This window comes from Sabethes cyaneus, chromosome 3 (genome assembly GCF_943734655.1).
Source record: "Sabethes cyaneus chromosome 3, idSabCyanKW18_F2, whole genome shotgun sequence".
NCBI lineage: Eukaryota > Metazoa > Arthropoda > Insecta > Diptera > Culicidae > Sabethes > Sabethes cyaneus.
The window spans coordinates 113,185,193-113,212,392 of record NC_071355.1 but is presented as its reverse complement, the minus strand read 5'-3'; the positions used below and the strand labels follow the sequence as shown (position 1 = coordinate 113,212,392).

General features: G+C 38.5%; 1 protein-coding gene and 1 long non-coding RNA gene across 5 annotated transcripts in view; one reads left to right on the top strand and one right to left on the bottom strand.

The window, feature by feature from the left end:
* The window catches only part of LOC128743575 (uncharacterized), a 551,236-nt gene that overhangs the window by 351,494 nt on the left and 172,542 nt on the right, over nt 1-27,200 (bottom strand). The gene's annotated exons all lie outside the window — the stretch shown is intronic.
* Nucleotides 776-1,552, top strand: LOC128743578 (uncharacterized). Its single transcript, XR_008412307.1, has 5 exons — nt 776-850; nt 909-1,008; nt 1,091-1,241; nt 1,376-1,435; nt 1,496-1,552. It is a non-coding gene; the product is annotated as an uncharacterized LOC128743578 (long non-coding RNA).

Sequence of the window (27,200 nt, the reverse complement as noted above, 5' to 3'; positions counted from 1 at the left end):
AAAAGCTCTGTTGATGATTGAACATCGGTAGATGTGACACCCTTGTAACAGACACAATCCGGAACGCCGGAACTCTTTCTTCTGCTGTTTACAAATTTCCAAAACGCTTTGGGATCACTTTTCAAACGAAATTGTATGTCTGCGATGTAAGCCTGATACGAATCTCTATGAGCGGCCTTAAACGTTCTTAGTATTTGTTTGTACTTTAACACGTTTTCGTTTGAAGGAGACCGACGCATCCGCTTTAGAGCTGCTCTTTTCTCCTTCATTAAATTTACAAGTGCCGGTGTAAACCATTCTGGATACCTGTTTGAGTATTTTCGCCGTTTTGTTATCATCGGAGAATGACGAGAAAATATGTCAAAAATTGTATAATAAAACACTAGTGCATTATAGTCGACTGAATTCTCGACAACCACTGCGATTTCACAATCAGTATTTAAAATGTTCATTGATCGAAGAGAATCGCGCATTCTCTCCGTTTGTCGTTGATATTCCTCACAATCGTGATAAATATCCTCTGCTACAAACAGTTCATCCCACCTGATATTTGCAAGTTCCAGACGGGCGCTTCCAAAATCCATTGCCTTTAAATTTAAGTGATTTTCGAGCACCCCTTGTTCGCACTCTATCGGTCCGATTACGTTGACGGTCAATAACATCGCATTATGATGAACTTCGTTTTTTATCAATGGATCCGTTAATGCTACTTGACAGATGTTCGGTGCCGTAGTGAACACTAAGTCAAGAAAACAGCTGTTGTCATTTGGAATGTTACACACTTGCAACAGACCGGCCGAGAGAAAACTGTCAACAATAGCTATCTCGCGCTGGGAGCTGACTTGGTCGGGTAAGTAGAATATATTGTTCGAATCAAAATGCGACTGATTCCATTTCAAATTTGGCAGGTTCAAATCGCCGGCGACAATAATTTCATCTTCAGGAGCAGCTGATTCTACGATGGATTCAACGAATGAGCAGAACGAGCGGTAGCGATCAACGCTGGAGGTAGGTGGAATATAACCACAGCACAAAAATAGTGCACCATTGGCTATTGATAACTTAACGCAAATTGCTTCGTTATTTTCAGCCTTTGAATGCTCGGTGCTTTTGAAACGATTGTGTACAGCAATCAATACACCACCGCCGGATTGTTTGTCGCTATTGGTGGTGTTTCTGTCGCAGCGGTAAATGTTGAAGCAGGGCGAGAAGAGTGCTGAATCTATTACAGTGTCGTCCAGGTGAGTTTCAGAAAATGCAAATACATCTATGTCCAATTCTAGCGAAGACAAAAATAAATTTTTTTGCCTTTCGCTACCTTTTATACTGTTCATGTTTTGATAATAAATATCAAACATTCTTTTCTTTTTCGCAGTGTTTTGCGTTGGTGTACATACGGTGGCAGAGATTTCGCTATGACGGTGGCTTGTTTCAAGTACTTGTTCATTTACAACATTATTCACTACAGTTTCATTATGATCATTTCTTATTTCAGATGTGTTCGTAGGTTCGTCATCACTGTCTTGGCTGAAAGCTGGCAAGCGGAGTGAGGTTTAATTAACGTTACATAATTTTAAGGGGGGGGTTATGCCAAGCGTTGCTTATTGTTACATAGGGGAGGGAGGGGGTCAAAAAACCACAATTTTTTTGCGTTACGTAATTTGTGCACCATGCCTAAACGAACTGAATTTTTACTGAAAATCAGTAAATATCATTTTTTGCTGAAAGTCCAGCAACCCTTATCTATCAAAAGTAACTGCCACGTGCGCGACGCAAGATCTTGTGAGTTCTGTACTGAATAATGGATCCAGCATTGCAATCCATCGTTCCGGGATTAAATTCGGAAAGCTTCAATTTCGTAGAATTATTTAGTAAATGGTAAGTAAAATGTCGTGTTAATAACTTGTATATTTTTGGTTTAGCAGGTCAAATCTAAAAAGATAAAATGGCGGGCATACTGAAATGCTTTTTCTGTAAGCAACTTGTGGAAGGATATGTTAATGGACTAAGGCGGCATGTGAATTATCATACTGATAGGAAAGATTTTAATAAAATCAGAGGGGTTGTGCACAAGACACGACCGCATAGGTGACGTAGGACCACGTAAGTCTCTTTGTAGCGATAGTAGGATGTATCCATGTATATAATAATACGATTCTTCATGTATACAAGCTACATCCGTAACGGTCATCAAAGTAGAAACATTGTATACATTCAATCCTCAACCGATTTTGGAGTTATATCCATGAATTGATTGAATCTATTTTATTAAAATGAAACCAAGTTAGTAACTAAACCAAACAGTAAATAAATTTGTATGATATGTTTTTACGTTGAATAGTGCTTTTCCTTTGGCAATCGGTAGACGGTACGCGCGAGTTTTCAAAAAGTTGAAAATTTTGCGCAACTTTTCTGCGGCTTACAAAACGACACGGATAAAGCATTTACAACCTGCAGACGCATTGTAAGTCGCAGAAAATGTCACCTGTGACCAGAAAACTTATTACCGTCATTGGTTGGTCGTCCGCAATGGCGAAAAATTCAACTTTTCCCTCGTCGATTGCGTTAATTATGGTATTAACTGGGCAAGAAAATATAATAAACTCTTCAATCGTTGTGTGGCCCTTAAAAGAACCGATTGTTTGATTATCATAACTCCTGCTTGCAATAAACTTGCACTAACGCATTTAACGTAATTCTCTGTTCGGTAAATTGGAGTACCGATAACCGCTAACCAGGCACGGCTTGTTGCAACGGACCAACCGGAAAGCCTCAGCAGCTATGAGATCAACGAAACCGTTTGTGTATGGTCCTGAATCACGAGAAATACCACTCCAAGTGGCCAGCTGCAAGTGACGTGGGATGCTTCTGGTCGTTTTGTTGTCGCGAGCAGCATATTTCCTGCCAATTCCAGGACTTCAGCAGCCAACTATGCCATCACGGCAACGAAATGAACCACCAGCAACAAGCGAACAGCAGCGCGAGGTGATCGGTTAAAATTATTGCAAAGAAGCGAATAATCAGATCAATCTAAGTTAAATAGAATTTAAATCTGTGAGTGAAAATTCCTCAAATCTTCATGAACACATGTTTCGTTCTTAAAAGAACGGTTTTTCAACGTGATATGCTGGAAATTTAAGCCTTCTTTTCCGTCTTCTTGGGCAGCAACAAAACAGTTTGAATGTTCGAAAAGACACTTCTCATAGCAGCGGTGACACGGGACAGCAATTTGTTCAACTCTTCGTTGTTGCGAATGGCCAGCTGCAAGTGACGATAATTCTGATCGTTTCGTTGTCGCGAGCAGCATTTGTCCTCCCAATTCCAGAACTCCTGTCGCCAGATAGTCCATCACGGCAGCGAAATGAGTGCTTCAGCTTCAACACACGGTCAGCCGCCAATGAACACGTGCACGAGTCATACGTGACTTCCGTTTGCCTGGCAAACGATGTTGGCACTAGCTTAGCTAGCGTTTGTATAATGCTGTTCGCCGGCTTACCACGTATTATGCACCAGAGCAAGCGACAAGCAACGCCCATTTTTCTTGGTTCTTCATTCTATCATCTACGTGAAATAAAAAATAGAGCATTTCAATTTCAGTCTGAACAAAAGAGCAAAGCTACCAGTGAGCCGTTCGCCTTTTGCTGCCAAAGAAAAATTACGCTACGTATTATTACTGTATGAATAAATTTGTGTTGCTAAGATGCAAAAGATGTTACTAAAACTCTTTCATTTGATTAAATCCAATTTCATTTATTTTGACGCTTGACCGAACACATTTACTTGGAGCTAGTATATTTGTTGGCTGCAATCAGCGTCCAGCAGCAACAAGCGAACAGCAGCGCGAGGTGATCGGTTAAAATTATTGCAAAGAAGCAAATAATCAGATCAATCTAAGTTAAATAGAATTTAAATCTGTGAGTGAAAATTCCTCACCTCCTTCATGAACAAATGTTTCGTTCTTAAAAGAACGGTTTTTCAACGTGATATGCTGGAAATTTAAGCCTTCTTTTCCGTCTTCTTGGGCAGCAACAAAACAGTTTGAATGTTCTAAAAGACACTTCTCATAGCAGCGGTGACACGGGACAGCAATTTGTTCAACTCTTCGTTGTTGCGGATGGCCAGCTGCAAGTGACGATAATTCTGATCGTTTCGTTGTCGCGAGCAGCATTTGTCCTCCCAATTCCAGAAGTCCTGTTGCCAGATATTCCATCACGGCAGCGATCATTGAGTGCTCCAGCTACAACACCTCGCTTGGTGAATTTGCATGTCTTCGTTGCCTTATCCGTGGGAAGCAGCAACAGCTGAAGCTCAACAATTTTCGATCGGATTCTATAGGGCGTAAATTAAATACAATCATAAGGAAGCTTAACCCATAGCTTATACCGTATATATTTCTGTCATCCGTGCTAGGGAAGCACTGACGAGGAAAGGCAAAAATATGAAAATAATTCAAATTTTCAAAATCAATTCAAAACCAACAATTTTTCAAATTCATTTTCAAAAACAAAATCAATAGTTTTTTATATTTTCAATATTTTCAATCGATTTCCCGATCAATTGGTGTAAATATCTTGGAAATCTATTGAAAATTGACTGAATTATAAGCCGAAGCGTGAAAACGCGTTTATACTTTGATGACGTCATTTCCAACAACCAATCACGAAGCGAGAATTCTGGTAAAACATAGGTTCATTATTTTTAATTTTTCAATAGTTCAACATCAAGAATCCACACTTTTCTTTATTTGGGTCAATTCGTAGAAGATTTTCCAATCGATTGGTGTAAGAATATTGAAAATCGATTGGAAAACCGCTGAGCTATTAGCGCTCAAAACCTTTCATTTTTCGTGACGCTCGCATTTTTCGATTTTTTGGAATGACACCCTATCTTAAAACTTGCCGTAAGACGTAGTCCTACGTCAAAAACCTCGTGCATTTCACTTGCATGAAAGATGGATGCAAAATGAGCTTCTGCTCCTGAAGAACATTGTGAACAATAGTCCTCAGTGACTATTGTTCTTTTTGATACTTACAATAGCGGAATCTTTCTTTCGAGAAAGAATTATTAAGCACAATGGCTAACAGTGTAAGGAAAAATACAGTGAAACTGGTCTTCAATTCTTCCATCACGGAGAAAAATGTGGCTAGTTTAAAACAACCATAAATTTGGTTGAAGCCCAAACTAAATTTTTGATTACGTTAACATCGAAATTTGTTTGCATTAAATCCACAAATCTAGTTGAAAGTAACGACTTTTACACATTATTTCAACTTGATTAACTCGCATTGTTACAAATTAAATATCAGTTGATCCAAACTAAAAGTTTATTTATTTTCAACCATAAGCATGTTTATTCCAACCAAAATTTAAGTTGCGATGATGTCATTATTTTTTGCCGTGTAGGTCGTCGCGTCGCTCGCGTTTTCGCGGTCTGTTCGTCGTCACATCACAAGAGGAAAACTGAAATCTGAAACAATAAACCTCTTGTGGGAAATATGGTTTGTCCTGGGTCATGTATGAATACGCGGAGGTAGGTTCCGAAATAAGTAACATTCATTAAAGATTATTCATTCCATTTTCTCACGTTTTCTTACATGATTTGCCATAGGACTTTTCGGTGTCATGCAGATGGATGTATTTTCCGTCATGGAACGATATATCAATCACGTCTTCATCACTACTCCCCGCTGGAATCCTGGTGTTCCTGCGACTTTATTCTATATGCCGTCACCGATAAAAAAAACCCCAGCACTCCCTGTAGTCCGCATCCGGACTGGTGCTTCTGCACCACCCGACAATCGGATTCTGGGAATCCGAACTGTAGCAAGTTGGTTTCATTGTACCGAATTGACGACGATAAATGCGATCCACTGTGGGTTCTGGACGCCGGAGTTATCGACCCACTAACAATTCTGCATCAAATTTGTACTCTCAAAGTGCTTGACCTTCGACCTCCACACCGACAAGGCGCTGTTGAGGTACGTTCTGCTACCGGATCAAGTCAGGCAGGACTCGTTGGATATGAATCTGGTGGTGGACATCCAGGATGGTCAGTGTAACGATGCTTTTGCCTACGTGGCCGACGTGTCGCGTTTCTGCATCATCGTTTTTAGTTTGTGTGAGTTCAAAAGCCAGAATATTAGCAACTATTCATACAAATTCAAAACCCTTTCGTCAGCAATTGAACTATTTGGACTTGAACTTCCATTGATCGGATGGAATATTTCGGATTTCCCTTTCGCCAGTTCATCCTGATGGTTATCGTATGTTTTTTTTTATCATCCAATGTCTAGTTTTACGGCGTTCGAAGTCCCAGTGCCGGTACTAGAAAAAGAATCTAGCGAGATTTTAGCCTGGTAAAACATTTAAACTGATCGGAAGCCGAGACAAGGGTGGTCATTCGTCTACTTTCGAGGTAGCAAAAACAACAATTCAGTTTCAGTTTATCTCTTTGGTCCAGCAGAGCGGCGTTAATTGATGGGATCTGGCGAAATCGTAACAATCTGGCTGGTGAGAAGAACTCGTACAAGCTGGCGTACCCGAATGATTTCAAGGTGGACCGAAAGCCGAAGCAGTCGATTTGGATCATCAGCGACAGTAGCTGACATAAATTTAAAACTAGTAATAATTTATAACTTTTTATTTTCATGAAATTGTCTCGTATTCCGAAAATACAGTTATATTGCTACAGATATTGCTGATGCAGTTGAACACCGTAGTAATCGACCTGCGATAATCGATTTTATTCTTGTTCTGTGTGTCGCAATTAAGTCGAAAGCGGTGAGCTGTAATCGCACAGTGATATAGCACACAACTTGCGACGTACAGAACAACAATAAAACCGAATGGTATAGACTCGGTTTTGAACTGCAACGGTAATGCGTATGTATGTTTAAAACAGCAAAAATTGTTTCAATAAATTTCTTGGTTGTTGCAAACAACATTTTTGGTTACATTTAACGTTCATTTCAGGTTTATTTCAAAAAATAATATTAGTTTGTTTCAAACGTTTCAATGTTTGACTTGACAGATTTAATCAGTTTGTTTTAAACTAAAATCTGTTTAGATCAAACTATAAAGTTTGGTTGATATTACCTAAAAGATATCAACTGTCAAAACCAAACAACCAAGATTCTGGTTATATCAAGCAAATATTTGTTGAATTGAAGTTAATTCCTAAAGCAAAAACAACCTAATATTTTAGTTAATTTCAAGCATCGCGGTTTGTCAAAGTAATCAAGTATATATTTACGCAAATTTCAATGTGAAAAGCTGGTTGAAGCAACCTAAAATATGGTTGTTTTTGCCATATATTTTTCTCCGTGATCAAAGTACCGTCGCACTTGGAAGTGAATCGTTTGTTTGAGAAACCCCACAAACGCCATTTTTATTAAAATTGACTTTTTAACAGTTTTCGAATCCTTGAGGATATCTACACCTTCCCTCAAAATTCCAGACAAAGTTAGTTCCACGAACCCCTTTTAATTGGGGTTGCAAATATCCGTTTGTTTGAGAAACCCCAAATATCCATGTTTCCGATAATCACCTAGAGCGGCGCTGCAATAAGTACAAAATTATCATTCAATATTTACGTGCAATGTTGTAAGCAGTTTTTGCAACACAATTCAATCGTATAAAAATGTTTTCGAAATCGAAAAATTATGAGTTGGACACAGTCAAAAAGAAGAAACATAGTGTTCGCCGGACTACAGAATACAAGGCAAAAGTTATTAAAAGTAAAAGAACGGCGTATGAAATCAAAAAGAAAAGAATGTTTAAGGTGAAAAAGTGAGAGCTGATTGCAAATGCAGATAAGCTTGGATTAGTTGGTCGACAAGATATCGTAAATAAACCATTCTTGTAATCTAGATACAGTAAAAACTGTAGCAATCTCGTTCCGGAAATCGACAGACTAAACTATCCATGCGTTTCTCACAAAAGCAGTAACCCACTAATTACTATACAATGTTAATAATAGCACAAAATATAAATAAAAGGTTTAATTTTCTATTTATCTTTTTTGTTAGCTCATTGCTTTTCCTAATGTGAGTAATCCGTTGAGCACTCCCGAGTCACTGTAAAATCAATAGTTTATCCGTTCGAAGTATTTAAGGTGCTGTTCACGTATCTCCATTTCCTTTTGGTATAACGTAATTTGAGAACAGATCCTTATTCTCAGCTTCTGCTCCATAATCATAGTACGGTTGTTATCCAAGATTTAAAATGCTTATTTTCTGGTTATGATATCTTTAACTACAACTAGCAAAGTATCAAGGTATTCTATGCGATGTGAATTCGTGTTATTCTGGTCCATTTATGCAATTCAAAACCCGCCGTTATTCCATTTACCTTTTTTTTAAATAGGTAAATGCAAACCATGATAAAAATTTCGATTAAAAAAGTACAAAACTTTTTCTAAAACCTGTAGTATTCTGCATCAAAATTTTTAATAAATAATATTTAGCGCCCCTCCCTTCTTTTTCTTTTTAGCGGTACGTACTAAATTAACATCCCCAGTGATATATGGTAGCAAATTACATACTATGAACATGGAAAGGTCACAAGCTTGAATAAAAATGGCCTAAAACTACTGAAGTGCACTGTCAATTTCTCGTTTGTTTGAGAAACCCCAAATATCCATCAACTTTAAAGCCTTGTAATTTTAGCTAGAATCATTATTTTGATCAAAAGATAAGTCTACATAATGTATTTTAGGTACTATCATAGAACCTCATACCAAAAAATATAAGGATTGGTTAAAAATTTTGAGAAAATCAGTTTTTTGTTGTTTTCCAAGAATAGTGTCGAGTGGACTTGTGGGGTTTCTCAAACAAACGATTCAAGTACTTATGTTCACAACCGGAAATCTTAAATTAACTGCAGCGGACATTCATACCATTTACAAAGAAGAAAATGGTGGGCAATTCTTTGTGAAGCTCATAGACGAACTAACCTTCTCCGCATTTATCGCGGATGCTACGGAACAATACACCTTCCAATATGATGATGGATCGCAGACCAACGTGCAAGTTGATCAAGCTTGTCGTATCTTCCGATATGTGCGTATATTCAATCTACCACCTGAAATAGATGAACGAGAAATCCAATACGTTCTTGGACAATATGGCACTATAAGGCAGCATGTCAGAGAACGTTTCCCAAACGAACTGAATGTCAATATATTCACTGGTGTGCGAGGCGCGCACATGGAGATATCTAAGTAAATACCAGCACATCTCTACATTGGGCACTTTCGTGCTCGCATTTTTTATGAAGGTCTAAAGAATGAATGCTTTTACTGCAAAATCGAAGGCCACGAAAAATCTAATTGTCCGAAACTTGTTGCCGCTGCGTCAGAAACTAAATCACTAAAACATGCTAGTGGAACTATACTAGGAAGACCCGCAAAACCGATAATCGACACAGCCGAGCCAGATCCACCAAATATGACAATACTGACATCAAAGTTCCGCAGTACGAGAAGCCAAGTCGCACAAAACGACGAACGAACATTACCACCTCAGAATAATCCAATAACAATCGCTAATAAGCATGCTGCTTTTCTTGATAGTACCCAACCGTCATCGAAAGTAACTCAGGATTCCCAGCAAGGCCGCGTCGCCGACCACGTGATAGTTCTGAACAATGAAAAAGCACTATCGAAAGCTAATACTGCAGCCGACGATATCCAGCCTAACTACATGGACGAAGAAATAAGTGAACAGGATGGGGCACTCAGCAAACGAGCTTTGACGACTTCATCGGAAGGCTCAGACAACGATGAGAACCAGTTAAGTAAGGTAAAAGAACAAGGCAGTAAGTTGACGAAGAAAGCAAACAATCCATTTAGAACTGCAAATGACACAAAAGCGACCAAGTCAAAAAGAAACAAAAAGTAAGAACATCAGTCAGTAACAATATTAGAGGCTGTCTCATAGACGATAGCTTTTATAAACTTATCGCCTATGCAGACGATATTTTTATCTTCATCGTTTAATCAACAATAATCAATAATTTTAGCCGATATGTTAAAACTAAATTGAAAGACAAGAAATTTCTTTTAACCATAGAACATAGAATCAAATTTTGTAAATTTTTTAAATAGTGTGGAAATGGATAACTAACAGCATATACCAAAAATTTAAACTAGTAGTAAAGGATCCTGAACAATTACTTTGTAAAATGAAAAGAACAATATCAAAACAAAGCTGCCTCACATTAGGAATAAACTTTAATGAAAAATCGAAATAAAAAATGTATTACAAATATTTTACAATATGATGCTGTATTACAAGATAATGTTAAGGTAGAGATTATTTTCCTGCATTAGAAATGAATTTGTAACTGTAAATATAAATTGAAACGTAAATAAATGTATACAGATTAAAAAAACTGCAAGGTATACAGCCCTAAGGTTTGTACGAAAGGGTGACGTAGGACTGTGTCATATAATACTCATTACATTGATAACATGTTTTAATCGATGAAGTATAACTTTATGTCTGATCATTAGATCAAAGACTAATGCAAACTGCATTTATGGCATATGCATATTTGAGTATCATTGTTTGAGTGTTTATTTGTAAAAGAAGAGCGAAATATTCTGATTTAATTCTTCATTGAATCAATGGTGGTTTTGAAAAAAACCGTTTGAAATTGTTTAGTGGCCCTGAAAAGAACTATGTTTGAACTGATAGCACTTCTTAAAAATCAGTACTATAATTACTGTTGCCAATATATAGATGGATGTCGCTATTCGGTCCTTGAGACTCTAGGATGATGGTTGCCCGCTAATACAGGAGTGATAGGAAATACCAAATCACTGTAAAGTAGAAATGGATTAGTTTTATCAAAATACTGACCGTCCGTCAGTGCGATCGTGCGGTAAATGAGCAGACGGCGAACCTAGTGTGCTATTTTATAGTCACTGGCACTGCCGTTGCTACTTGTAAGCTAGTGTAGATGTGGGAGAAACCAGATCGGCTGCTGCTGCTGCTCAAATAATTGTCCGAATGGAACGTTAACCATTTAGAAAGTGTAGAAAAATCTTTCCATTCTCCAATTACTATAGTTCTTATAAGAACTGTTAAAGACCACAATGGCCTGCTGCTGAATTTGCTGCCCGTCAGTCGATCCGTTTCCATTTGCCTTCAGTGTTGGTTTGCGATAATTGCCATTGAAACTGCCGCCAAAATGCCATCGGGTATGCCTCGAATTGCCATTAACCCCTCTAAGGTCTACATCATTTTTAGCACCGCAAAATTCAATAAAATGGCCATAACTTTTTTATCTTTCAATATTTTTTCACTAAATTTTGCCGAAAATATTTTCTATTTTCATAATATCTATAGATAATGGCCATATGTCATATGGTCCCGGAGTTATTCCGGAGTTCCTTGGGGGACCGTGACTTGGCATTTTTAGATAAAGTTGCCAAATATTTAAAATTTACTTGAAATCTGTTGATTTTTGTAAACAAATCATCCTCTGTGGACATATCAGGTACTTTGCCGCAGTTATGAGCCATGGTGCGCGCTATCCGGATCCGGGGGGACACTGTAAATCCGGAACCGGTTCCCATAAAGGGACATTTCAGTGCCGCATCTCTATTTTTCTCAGATTTTCGAAAAAATCATTTTTCACTGCATTCACTGCATTTCACTGCACTACAAGGGGGATTGATCAATCTGTACAAAACTTTGGAAAATTGAATGTGGGGTTGGATTGAGCAATTATACCAAATTTGGTTGAAATCGGAGGTGGTCGATTACAACGGGTTATATCTAAAAATAAAACTACAAGGTATACAGCCCTAAGGGTTGTACGAATGGGTGACGTAGGACTATTTCAGATCATTAGATCAAAGACATTTCTGCATTTCTGGCATATGCATGTTCAAAGAATCTGAGTGTTTTACCACAGAGAACAGACATCCATTCAGGAACAAATTTTTCGGGTATTCTTGGATAAAATTTCAAATTAAAATCACCTAATATGCTAGCGTCACCACCACTATAGTTTCCCAACTAAATGATTCTTTTGATTTGCACACTGACAACTTTTGGCTCCTCTGGCGCTAGTATATATGGACTATAAGCGTCATGCTAGCGCCAGAAGCTAGCTGTTGTGAGTTTAGTGTAGAATTTTATGCGCCTTTAGCGACATCAACACTATAGTTTCCCAACTAATTTGACATAAGTTTTATCCAAGTGGGAACCTTTCGCTTGGATGTCTGTTCTCTGTGGTTTTACTAGTTTACTTTCACTGCTTACATAGCAGAAAATATGGCACATACGCAAAAATTTCTGTTTCATTTGTATGAGAATCCTTATCCTCCTACCACAAGGCTGAGGAGGGGTCCATCCCCATCATAAAATAAATTCATGCCTCCATAAACTTCCGCATGCCAAATTTGGATCCATTTGCTTGATTAGTTCTCGAGTTATGAGGAAATTTGTATTTCATTTGTACGGGATCCCTTCTTAATCAAGGCAAAGGTCCTAATTCACCATAGAAAAAATTCCTGCCTCCAAAAACCCTTACACGCCAAATTTGGTTCCTTTTGATTGATTAGTTCTAGATTTATGAGGAAATTTGTATTTCATTTGTATGGGAGCCCCCCCCTCTTAGAAGGGGAACAGATCTCAGTACACCATAGCAAAAAATCCTACCTTTTAAAACTCCCACATGCCAAATTTGGTTGCATTTGCTTGATTAGCTCTCGAGTTTTGAGGAAATTTGTGTTTCATTTGTATAGCAGCCCCCCGTCTTACACCGTTCATAAAAATGCTCTGTCGCCCGTCCATAAAATTGCTGATCATTTTATCTTTCCAACGATACATAAATTGTTCATTTTGGTTCAGTAGTTTAGTAGTTATTTGCATTTGAAATCTTTCATTCCAACGTTACACTTCTATTTTCGTTTTCACAAAGTGCTACCCAGTCCCAGATAGTAAACAAAGACGTAGTCCTACGTCAAAAAATAAGAAAACTTATCCAATTTAATTCTACTATGTGTATTTTATTCACGACAGATACGTATTTCGCCTACGACTTGCAGGCTTCCTCAGTGTCTGTTGTTGTTGGCGGCAGTTTCAATGGCAATTATCGCAAACCAACACTGAAGGCAAATGGAAACGGATCGACTGACGGGCAGCAAATTCAGCAGCAGGCCATTGTGGTCCTTAACAGTTCTTATAAGAACTATAGTAATTGAAGAATGGAAAGATTTTTCTACACTTTCTAAATGGTTAACGTTCCATTTTGCGTTGTACCATGGTAAACATGGGAAGTGCTTGCTCAATCAGCGTCGGATAATCATTTGAGCAACAGCAGCAGTCGATCTGGTTTCTCCCAACACCTACACTAGCTTACAAGTAGGAGCGGCAGTACCAGTGACTATAAAATAGCACATTTGGTTCGCCGTTTGGTCATTTATCGCACGATTGCACTGACGGACGGTCCGTATTTCCCGCCACGGCTATTGGTGGGGCAACACTAGTAATTGGCGGCAACGCCGATAGCAAATGGAGGCAAAAACGATGGTATTTCGGTGGAAACACCGGCAATTGGAGACAAACCAAGGGCTTGGGATGGCAATTGGTGGCAAGACCAAGGACATTTCGCGGCAACACCGGTTGTTAGTGGTAACATTTATGGCAATTGGAGGCAAAGCCGATGGCATTTTGGCGGCAACTTCGATCGCAATTATCGTAAACCAACACTGATGGCAAACGGAAACGGAATGACTGACTGCCAGTAAATTAAGCAGCAGGCCGTTGTGGTCTTAAACAGTACTTATAAGAGCTATAGTAATTGGAGAATGGAAAGATTTTTCTACACTTTCTAAATGGTTAACGTTCCATTCGGACAATTATTTGAGCAGCAGCAGCAGCCGATCTGGTTTTTCCCACATCTACACTAGCTTACAAGTAGCAACGGCAGTGCCAGTGACTATAAAATAGCACACTAGGTTCGCCGTCTGCTCATTTATCGCACGATCGCACTGACGGACGGTCAGTATTTTGATAAAACTAATCCATTTCTACTTTACAGTGATTTGGTATTTCCTATCACTCCTGTATTAGCGGGCAACCATCATCCTAGAGTCTAAAGGACCGAATAGCGACATCCATCTATATATTGGCAACAGTAATTATAGTACTGATTTTTAAGAAGTGCTATCAGTTCAAACATAGTTCTTTTCAGGGCCACTAAACAATTTCAAACGGTTTTTTTCAAAACCACCATTGATTCAATGAAGAATTAAATCAGAATATTTCGTTCTTCTTTTACATATAAACACTCAAACAATGATACTCAAATATGCATATGCCATAAATGCAGTTTGCATTAGTCTTTGATCTAATGATCAGACATAAAGTTATACTTCATCGATTAAAACATGTTATCAATGTAATGAGTATTATATGACACAGTCCTACGCCACCCTTTCGTACAAACCTTAGGGCTGTATACCTTGCAGTTTTTTTTTAATCTGTATACATTTATTTACGTTTCAATTTATATTTACAGTTACAAATTCATCTCTAATGCAGGAAAATAATCTCTACCTTAACATTATCTTATAATACAGCATCATATTGTAAAATATTTGTAATACATTTTTTATTTCGATTTTACATTAAAGTTTATTCCTAATGTGAGGCAGCTTTGTTTTGATATTGTTCTTTTCATTTTACAAAGTAATTGTTCAGGATCCTTTACTACTAGTTTAAATTTTTGGTATATGCTGTTAGTTATCCATTTCCACACTATTTAAAAAATTTACAAAATTTGATTCTATTTTCTATGGTAAAAAGAAATTTCTTGTCTTTCAATTTAGTTTTAGCATATCGGCTAAAATTATTGATTATTGTTGATTAAACGATGAAGATAAAAATATCGTCTGCATAGGCGGTAAGTTTATAAAAGCTATCGTCTATGAGACAGCCTCTAATATTGTTACTGACTGATGTTCTTACTTTTTGTTTCTTTTTGACTTGGTCGCTTTTGTGTCATTTGCAGTTCTAAATGGATTGTTTGCTTTTTTCGTCAACTTACTGCCTTGTTCTTTTACCTTACTTAACTGGTTCTCATCGTTGTCTGAGCCTTCCGATGAAGTCGTCAAAACTCGTTTGCTGAGTGCCCTATCCTGTTCACTTATTTCTTCGTCCATGTAGTTAGGCTGGATATCGTCGGCTGCAGTATTAGCTTTCGATAGTGCTTTTTCATTGTTCAGAACTATCACGTGGTCGGCGACGCGGCCTTGCTGGGAATCCTGAGTTACTTTCGATGACGGTTGGGTACTATCAAGAAGAGCAGCATGATTATTAGCGATTGTTGCTGGATTATTCTGAGGTGGTAATGTTCGTTCGTCGTTTTGTGAGACTTGGCTTCTCGTACTGCGGAACTTTGATGTCAGTATTGTCATATTTGGTGGATCTGGCTCGGCTGTGTCGATTATCGGTTTTGCGGGTCTTCCTAGTATAGTTCCACTAGCATGTTTTAGTGATTTAGTTTCTGACGCAGCGGCAACAAGTTTCGGACAATTAGATTTTTCGTGGCCTTCGATTTTGCAGTAAAAGCATTCATTCTTTAGACCTTCATAAAAAATGCGAGCACGAAAGTGCCCAATGTAGAGATGTGCTGGTATTTACTTAGATATCTCCATGTGCGCGCCTCGCACACCAGTGAATATATTGACATTCAGTTCGTTTGGGAAACGTTCTCTGACATGCTGCCTTATAGTGCCATATTGTCCAAGAACGTATTGGATTTCTCGTTCATCTATTTCAGGTGGTAGATTGAATATACGCACATATCGGAAGATACGACAAGCTTGATCAACTTGCACGTTGGTCTGCGATCCATCATCATATTGGAAGGTGTATTGTTCCGTAGCATCCGCGATAAATGCGGAGAAGGTTAGTTCGTCTATGAGCTTCACAAAGAATTGCCCACCATTTTCTTCTTTGTAAATGGTATAAATGTCCGCTGCTGTTAATTTAAGATTTCCGGTTGTGAACTTAAGTACTTCCAAGTGCGACGGTACTTTGATGGAAGAATTGAAGACCAGTTTCACTGTATTTTTCCTTACACTGTTAGCCATTGTGCTTAATAATTCTTTCTCGAAAGAAAGATTCCGCTATTGAAAGTATCAAAAAGAACAATAGTCACTGAGGACTATTGTTCACAATGTTCTTCAGGAGCAAAACGAGATGTACGTCTGTATCGATCGAGCACTTGTCCGAGAATGTACTTAGTAGCTTTCAATCATTAACCGTTATGTGTTCGACAAAAAAAACACCTTTAAGTGCTCGCCAAGGGTACCCGGGTACCCACAAATTGAAACGCTTGTAACTTTGGCAATTTTTGACCGATTCGGACACTTTTACCACCAAAAGTTTCAGGAACTTATCCACTTCCAGTGTGGTTATAACAGAGCCGGAAGTGGTTCATCTGGTTCCCGGAAATCCGGCAGTCCGAGGATGTGTTCCGGAATTAAATTACTTTTTATATTTTTGGATGTAACTATAGTAATATGGGTGTCCAAAGTTCTTCCAATTACTCCGAAAGGTCATTCTTCATTGTTTTAAAACAATTCAATGATATATCCTCGGAATGGCCATTCTGCGACCAGTTCCCGTGGGACCTCCTGTGGCCATAAAACTGTTTGGTTTGCAACACTGGCAATATGGGTGTCTAAATTCATGAAATTACTCCAGAAGGTCATTTTTCATTATTTTGATTCTGTCTGATGATTTTGCCACGGCATGGCCATTCCGGAACATATTCCCGTGAGGCTTCACAGTTGTCCAAAACCAAAAATATGTGCGCATTAGAGTTTTGAGTGGGAAAACTTGATTTTAGGTTTATGGAACCTTTGGGAGAGTTTCTTGAAATTAAAAGTTCTATCGTATGGTTAAATTCAAATTTTGAATAATCCCCCTAAAAGTGAAATAAAAAAATTATTTTTCTTCAGCTTCAATATAACACATTGATGAGTTCTGCAAAGTTTTAGAGCATATTATTACAAGAAATTTTACTGAAGACCGTAACTTTCTATCTCTTCAGCGAAGATAGAAAAATCCTATTTTTTAGATGTCAATCGTCAAAATCAGTTTTTCTATTTTAGCTTTTTTGTAGTTATTGTATGACTTTTTCATGTTTTATAAAGTTGTACAAATAGCAAAGATACACAACTTTGCCAAATGTAGTATACCTCTATCGTTGCTTGTTTAGGAACTGTAAAACTTTTGATATAAAAAATACCCTAATTTTGATCCCCAATTACGCGACTATGCGCAGACGGATACAAATGAAACTTCCTGACTTTTTGTAGTTTTTTATTTAGTTTCAAATTCATGTAATGTAATTTGTATCTGTTTGCGCTGTCTGTTGAGTAATTCGGGGTCAGAATTAGGGTATTTATTATAACAAAAGTTTTACAGCTCCAAAACAAGCAAAGATAGAGGTATACTACCATCGGAAAAGTTGTGTATCTTTGCTATTTGTACAACTTTGTAAAACATGAAAAAGTCATACAACAACTACAAAAAAAGCTAAAATAGAAAAACTGATTTTGACGATTCACATCTAAGAAATAGGATTTTTCTATCTTCGCAGCAGAGATAGAAGGTTACGGTCTTCAGCAAAATTTCTTGTAATAATATGTTCTAAAACTTTGCAGAACTCATCAATGTGTTATATTGAAGCTGAAGAAAAATAAATTTTTTATTTCACTTTTAGGGGGATTATTCAAAATTTGAATTTTACCATAGGATAGAACTTTTAATTTCAAGAAACTCTCCCAAAGGTTCCATAAACCTAAAATCAAGTTTTCCCACTCAAAACTCTAATGCGCACATATTGTTGGTTTTGGACAACTGTGAAGCCCCACGGGAATATGTTCCGGAATGGCTATGCCATGGCAAAATCATCAGACAGAATCAAAATAATGAAAAATGACCTTCTGGAGTAATTTCATGAATTTAGACACCCATATTGCCAGTGTTGCAAACCAAACAGTTTTATGGCCACAGGAGGTCCCACGGGAACTTGTCGCAGAATGGCCATTCCGAGGATATATCATTGTATTGTTTTAAAACAATGAAGAATGGCCTTTCGGAGTAATTGGAAGAACTTTGGACACCCATATTACTATAATTACATCCAAAAATATAAAAAGTGCTTTAATTCCGGAACACATACTCGGACTGCCGGATTTCCGGGAACCACATGAACCACTTCCGGCTCTGTTATAACCACACTGGAAGTGGATAAGTTCCTGAATCTTTTGGTGGTAAAAGTGTCCGAATCGGTCAAAAATTGCCAAAGTTACAAGCGTTTCAATTTGTGGGTACCCGGGTACCCTTGTCGAGCACTTAAAGGGTAAAAAAATTCGAAGCCCCCCCATTCCACCCCCTTAAGTGCTACATGAAAACTTATTTTATGAAAAGTTGCAATTCAACTAGTTCTTAGATGTCACAGAGTTTCAGTATCCTTGATCGAAGAAAACTTCAGAATTTCGTACTTTGAAAGCTGAAAAGGTACCCGGGTACCCTATCGAACACATAACGGTTAATTTATTTTATTTTTACAAACTCAAGAAACGCATCAATTCTGTATAGTGTTCGAACGAAAATTGAAGTCCGCGTTCCGGTCCGGTAAAAAATCGAAACGAACTTTTTAGGTCCGGTTTCGTTCCGGTCCGATTTAGCTCTGTTCCGGTTCCGATCCGATTCCGGTCCGGAAGCCCGAAATTGTCCGGATGCAAAATTTACCAATTTTTAAAAAGTAGGTAAATGTCAAAGGCAAAGCTCTGAATGTCTGGAACCTGTAATCTGTAACTTCTAAACGCTATCCGGCTGCTTGAAATAGATTATATAAAAAATTGCGGCACCATTGACTGGTGCTTGGTAGCTTACCCGTCATGGAAAATTCCTAAACTAAGTTATTTTCTGTTTGACCTACCCTTTTTTAGAAAATTTAAGCGCATTCCAAAATTGTGCACATTCAGACATAAAAGTCAGTTTTTTAATAAAAACATTGTCTTTCACCGCCTCTAAAAATTCAAAAAAATGCAATACCGATGCTAAAACGATGGGTTTCGTTGTTTCGAACAACAGACACTGAGGAAGCCTGCAAGTCGTAGGCGAAATACGTATCTGTCGTGAATAAAATACACATAGTAGAATTAAATTGGATAAGTTTTCTTATTTTTTATTTTTAGGTTTCGTATTCTACTAAGACGCTCCAAAAACTTCAGTCAACGGGTTATATCACTTTAAAGGAAATGACCCCTACGTAAACTTAAAAATTGAATTTTTCAAAAAACCCAAGATAGAATATTTTAAGACCTTTTTTAAATTAATCGTTTTGACCAATACTAACATTCTGTGAAAAGAAATCTGAGGTGCATGAAAGTCAAATATTAGGTGCCTTCGAACATAGCGTGGGGTCTCAATTCACCATAGAAAAAATTCTTGTCTCCAAAAATAGCCACATGTCAAATTTTGTTCCATTTTCTTGATTAGTGCTCGATTTATGCAGAAATTTGTGTTTCATTTGTATGACAGCCCCCACCTCTTAGTGGAGGGAGGGGTCTCTAAACAGCATAAGAACCTTCCCCCCAAAAGCTTCTACATGCAAATTTTCACGCCGATCGGTTAAGTAGTTTTTGATTCTATAAGGAACATACGGACAGACAGGATGTTTTAATAATAAAATTCTGCAAGGTTTTATTATTTTAAAAGTCAATGGAATAAACTCAGAAACCGAGCAGGCAGAGGAACCAAAATCAACTGAACCTTCAGTTATAATTTATCATAAATGTCAGTACCGTTCTGATTCAAACTTAGAACAGTCTCAAACTTCGAACACTTCAGAATAAAATGCTCGTTAGTATCGCTTATATGATAAAATATTAAGCTTATTGTACACCACCGTGTTCGTTAGAATGTCCTCTATCCGGTGAAGTATGACATTGAACTGTAGGAGTCGTTGTAAGCAATCAGCAGGCGCTGGAAAAAAGTGAGAACTCAGATTTAAACTTCGTTCGCATACTCTTAGCGTTTCGTGCAAAAGTAACTGTTTTTTCGTTTGCATTATTTTACCAATTTTAGAACATTTACCTTCCCACTTCGCGATTATTAGGTAAGTGCAAGATATATAGTTATGGACATTCCCGCACCGTGTACCAGACGGCCGACTATCCGAATCTACAACGTCAGCAACACGTGGGCTCTTCGCAAGTTTCATCATAGTAACTTCGTCAGCAAAGCAGCCAACACAACATTCCAGACCAAAACGGAGACATGCTGCCAGCGCAACGGATACGGTTTCCCTGATGCAGCAAGACTTCGGCACCGGGCACTCACCAGCAGCGGTGGAGCGGATGCGGAATCCCTGACGCAGCAGTTGTGTGGCCAGTGATAGTCAGGTAGTTAGGTTCGTTTAGTCAGGAGCTCAGTTCAGTCTAAGTTATCGTTTTGTTGAGTGAAGAAGTGAATGTAATTAGTAATAAGCTGTGAAGTAATAAATATTTTTTTTTTATTGATAATCACATGGAGTGATCCATATTTGGCGCAGTCGTACGGCTTACCCTACGACTTAGTGAAAACTCGGACTAGCAAGCCAAATTAATCTATTAGTGAAAAGGCCCAACCCGTGGCATAGAAAATAGTGCACAATCAAAAACTGTTTCGGACAAAGTGCTAGTGTCAAACCATTGACTACGAGAACCCGGCTACAGTGTTCATCGAGAAGACGACGGCCATCCCTCAACCCGCAGGCGATTTGTGGTGCTCGGACCGGAAACAACTAAGTTGGTGGATTTTCATCCTTCAAGGGTAAAGAACCGTGAGTAACTTATTTCCTCTCCCTTTTTATGAAAAGATTTAACCCCGTTCCTAGAGTTAACGCATTAAAATATACTAGAAAAATGGAGCCAAACTTCCAACACCTGTTTGACTCGATTCAAAATATGGAGCAGCGAATCGGCGCTCTCCAGTTGGAAAATGAAAATCTCCGACAACAACAAAATCAGCAACAGCAACAGTTGCAACGACAGCAGCAGGCCCCCGTTGTGGAGGACCGGCGAATTGATTTCTATAGGATTCCTGATCCTATTAGAACGATTCCCTCTTTTGATGGGAATAAGAAACAATTAAGTTCATCACATCACATCACATCACATCACATCAGCTAGAAGAACTTTAAATTTATTCAGGCCACTCGTAACAGCCGAATTACTCGCTGTTTACGAACAGGCTATAATAAACAAGATCGACGGCAAAGCCCGTGATACGATCTGTATTAATGGAAACCCTTCGACGTTCGAAGAGGTGGCAACAGTCCTAGAAAGTGTTTATGGTGATCGTAACAATATTGCTACATACCAGACACAACTATGGTCAACAAAAATGCAAGATTCCTTGCACACGTACTACAAACGTACGAAAGAGATCATGATAAACATGAAATCTCTAGCCAAACGAAACGATACTTACAACCAACACTGGGTTGCAATAAATCATTTCTTAGAACAAGAAGTTCTAGCAGCTTTTATCAATGGACTGAGTAAACCATATTTTGGGTATGCCCAAACTGCTCAGCCAAGCGATTTAGAAACGGCATACGCATTCTTATGTCGCTTCCAAAACGCAGAAAAAACGAAATCTCAAACACAACCTGCACACGAGCAACCTCACCATAGCAAAGTTTACAAGCCATTTAACCAAGAAAAGAACTACAAACCATTCAATCAAGAGAAAAATTATTCCAATCCAAAACCTGGACCATCATCGGACAGAAACAGAATTACGCCCATGGATATCGACCCATCCCTTAGATCTAATCAACGAAATAGGCTTTTTAACCATACTGCCGAGAAAGATGAAGAAATTGAAACAGATAGTGAAGCTTCAGAAGCGGAAGAAGAGTCAAATTTTCAGATAGGCTCTTACAAGGACATTATGAAATAAATGCTACTAACGGCCTACCATTTATCACATTTAACATTTTTGGCAAACAGGCAAAAATCCTAATAGACAGTGGTGCAAATAAAAATTTCATATCTCCACATTTGGTTCCAAAAAACGTACGGATTCCATGCAAAACAATTAAAATTTCAAATAGCTCAGGTAGTCACAAAAGCAGTGAAAAGGTAGCCATTAAATTGTTTGCTACTGGCGAAAAAGCTAATTTTTACCTTCTCAGATTCCATTCATTTTTTGATGGTATTTTGGGATATGAAACTCTTTCAGAACTTGAAGCAATTTTGGATATTGCAAACCACAGACTCGTTTTACCAAAACAAACGGTCAAGCTGAACATACGAAATCTTGGATCACCGGAAATTAAACTTAATGCTCACACTGCTACAGTTTTGGAAATACCAGTAACAGAAAAAAGTGGTGACGTTCTACTAAAAAGACCAATCAGGATAGGAGACGCAGAAGTTCCTGCCGGACTCTACAAATCTCAAAATGGATTTATTAAAGCTCTAAGCATGAATTATGGCGAACAAATCACATTCAAATGGACAAAACCTGCACAAGTACACGGAATTCTCTCAAAAGTCGAAATTAATTTAAACCAAACTTCAGAACACGAAAAGCTAAGCTGTCAGGATGTCGCGAAACTCATTAGAATTAGAAAAACATGCTTTACTTAATGTACTTTCGAAACATTCAAATATTATACACGACGAAAATTTTAAATTATCGTGCACTTCATCCATACAACATCAAATAAAAACGGTTGACGACATACCCATCCATACAAAAACATATCGGTATCCCCACGTTCATAAGCAAGAGGTCGAAAAACAAATCAATGAAATGCTTGCTGATGGAATAATACAGCACTCGATTTCACCCTGGACCTCGCCCATCTGGATCGTGCCAAAAAAGGCCGATGCCAGCGGGAAACAGAAATGGCGCGTAGTCGTAGACTATCGAAAGCTAAATGAACGGACAATCGACGACAAGTTTCCGATTCCAAATATCGATGAAATTCTAGACAGGTTAGGAAGAAGCATGTACTTCACTACCCTTGACCTTAAATCTGGATTTCATCAAATCGAAGTCAATCCAAGAGACCGCCCGAAAACAGCGTTCAGCACAGACAAAGGACACTTTGAATTTATCAGAATGCCCTTTGGCCTTAAAAATGCTCCCTCAACTTTCCAGAGAGCTATGAACAGCATCTTAGGCGATTTGATTGGAAATTGTTGCCTAGTTTATCTAGACGACATAATAATCTTCGGAAACTCGTTGCAGCAACATCTGGATAACCTGAACAAAGTACTACACAAACTAGAAAAAGCAAACTTGAAGATACAACTTGACAAGTGCGAGTTTCTTCAGAAAGAATGCGAATTCTTGGGACATGTAGTCACACAAGATGGAATCAAACCGAACCCGAACAAGATCGATAAAATTATAAACTGGCCAATACCAAAAACACCAACCGAAATTAAAGGCTTTCTCGGTATTCTGGGTTATTATAGAAAATTCATCCGAGACTTTGCGAAATTAACGAAACCAATGACCAAATGTCTAAAAAAAGATGCACAGATTATACATAATGCGGAATTCATCCAATGTTTCAATGATTGTAAAAAAATTCTAACTACAGACCCTCTGCTGAAATACCCTGACTTCAGCCACGTAGCCAGGGGGGGTGCCCTGGGGGCCTTGGCCCCCCCCGAAATGTTTTGGCTTACATTTAAAAAAAAATTTAATGCAGAATAACAATACACCAAGCTAAAACTGTAGCACAAGTATATTTTTCATGAGTGTGCCTTCGAATAACAATATAACCGACATCGTTTTGTATCTCTCATAGTCTGAGAAAATTCTCAATTATGTAGCTCTCCGTTACTTGGAACATTCGGCATGGACAAAGGCGACGAAATATGGACATGGAATGGAGACTTGGTACCTGGAACTGCAGATCGTTAAATTTCGTTGGTGGCGATAGAGTGCTGCTCGATTAGTTAGGACCCCGAAAGTTTGGCATCTAGCACTGCAGCGGAGATATGTCGCAAAGGCGAGAAGGTGTGGAGGATCCGTGGCAGTAAAGCCCAAATTTTTCAGAGCGGTGGAGCGACCAACGCGCTGGGAACGGGCTGCGTAGTGTTGGGCAAAATGCAGAATCGCATAAAGGACTGGAAAACGATCAACGAGAGAATGTGCGTGTTCAATTGCACTATCATTAACGAACACGAAGGTATACTCGACGACGAAAAGGAAGCGTTCTATGCGCAGCTGAAGGCAACGTACGACAACTGCTCATGATAGGACATCAAGATCGTCATCGGGGCTATGAACACCCAAGTCGGCAGGGAAGCAATGTATAGACCTGTGATCGAGCCCCATAGCCTGCACACCGATACAAACGACAACAGCCAGCGATGCATCAACTTTGCAGTTCCCGAGCATTTTCGTTTCCCACAAAGATATCCACAAAGCCACCTGGAGACCACCTGACCAACGCACTTCTAACCAAATCGACCATATTCTCATCGAGGGCCGGTTTTTCTCGAACATCACCAACGTATGCTCCCTATCGACTCGGACCATTACCTACTAGCAGTACATGTGCGTTTAAAACTCGGTTTATATCTCGCGACAAAACCGCTCTTCTCGGTTAAACATTCGGCAGTTAAACAACCCGCCAGTTGCCGAAAAATACGCGCGCGTACTGGATGAAGCTCTGCCTTCTTCTGTGGAGCTAGATGCTTCAACCCTCGAAAACGTATGGAGTATGATACGCTCGGCCGTCAACAAGGCAACCACGGTGCTAGGAGTGGATACATCGAGTGCACTAAATGATTGGTTTGACGGGGAATGCCAACAAGCGATAGAATTGCAGCAAAAGAAGAGCTTGGGAAAACTATCTAATCATATCCACGAGAGAGAATTTGGCCAAGAATCGACAAGCGCGGAATGAGTTGACCATGATCCTGAAGAGGAAAAAGCGCCAGAAGGAGGACAGAGATCGTGAGGAGCAAACGCAAACTTATGAAAACCATTAGAAAGTTACTTGTGTTACCTGAATACTTAGGTAAACAAATTAATTAATTAATTCGAAAGAACATTCTGCATACTGATTTGGCCTCCCTCCAGAGGCGAGTGAACCTCTTAAGTTTAAAACTTCTCTAATAAAAAAAATGACTTGGCCCCCCCCGACCGAAAATCCTGGCTACGTCACTGCCTGACTTCGAAAGAAAATTTATTCTCGAAACCGATGCTAGCGATTTTGCTTTAGGATCTGTCTTGTCCCAACGCTTCGACGATGGCAAAGAACACCCAATTGCATATGCTTCACGTACACTGAATGATACCGAAGTGGGATATTCAGCAACGGAAAAAGAATTATTAGCTATCGTATGGTCCGTAAAGCATTTTAGACCTTACCTATTTGGAACTAAGTTTGAAATCAGAACAGATCACAAACCGTTAATCTGGCTTAGACAGAAAAACGATCTCAACAAACGACTTCTTCATTGGAAATTGGCCCTAGAAGAATTCGAATTCGAAATAAACTACAAAAAAGGGACACAAAACAGTAACGCAGATGCTCTTTCCAGAATTCAACCTGAAATAGAAGTAAACGCAAACACTTCCAGTGACAGCATGACACAACATTCTACAGACACTGACGACAGTGATTTCATTCCCTCAACCGAGAGACCGCTCAATGATTTTAGAAACCAAATAGTTTTAGAAATCTCTAACGAAAATAGCATAGAGTGCAACACAATCTTTAGAAACTACCATAGAACAATTATCAAAAAACCAGTGTTCAGCCCCGCTATACTTATAAACATTCTAAAGGAACGTGCATCACCGAACTGTGCTAACGGCCTTTTCTGTGACCAACACACACTCCTTAATTTGCAAACGATTTATAAGAATTATTTCTCTAGAGCAAAAACATTCAAAATCTATTGGACTGAAAAAATTCTCACAGATGTTACCGATGAATTAGAGCAAAACCAAATTATACAAAACCAACATGATGCCAACCATCGAGGTATCAACGAAACTACGAGACACCTAGCCCAAACATATTTTTTCCCACACATGAAGTCCCAAGTAACACGTTATATAAATTTATGCAAATTGTGCCAAAAATCCAAGTACGAACGGCGACCCTACAAACAAAAATTCCTATTAACTGAAATCCCAGATAAACCCCTTAAAATTGTGCATATGGACATTTTTATTATCAAAGAGAAGCATTATCTCACCTTCTGTGATAAATTTTCTAGACTTGTACTTGCACTACCAATTAGAACTCGGAACAGTGTGCACATCCTTCAATCTATCTCGAAATTTCTCGGAACACTAGGAAAACCTTCCCTCATAGTGATGGATCAAGAACCAGCGTTTACATCTGCCGTAATACGCGAATTCCTCGAAGATAACCAAGTCCAATACCATTATACCAGTGTTGGACAATCATCCTCAAATGGGACAATAGAAATCGTTCACCGTACCCTACGGGAACTACATAACATTTTATCCAACAAACCCTCTACAAAAAACCTCTCCGAAACTGCAAAAATAAACCTAGCTGTGTCCATCTACAATGATTCCATCCACTCCCAAACTAACTACACACCAAAAGAGCTTTTCTATGGCATAAAAAACCAAGAACAGCTTCCCGAAGACTTAGAAGAACGCATTCGCCTGAAAGAAAAGTTTTATCAGGAATTCATTCTTCATAACACAAAAGCGAAGCAAAAACAACTTGAAAAGATAAACAAGACAAGAGAAAATCCTGAACATTTCTACCCAAATGACATAGCGTATATGCGCAAAAGAAATAATCTTAAACACCAGGAAAGATATAAAGAAATTAAAATCACAGAAAACAGAGACGTCAATGTTATAGACGATACTGGACAAAAGATACACAAAACCAAATTGAAAAGAAAAAGGAAAACAAGCCAACCAACATAACACTAATACCCATTTTTTTCTGGTTCTGTTTTAGCTCTTCTCTTTTCAGCCTACAACAAAATGACAACAGTTATCCACACCACCCTCATCATCCTCATCATTATCCATACAACCTCAACCAACCCCTTATCTCATTTACAAATTACGGATTTGAACAACAATCCTGGTATTTTTGCTTTGAAAATTGGAAGAACATACTTAAAACAAGGTTACCATAAGCTT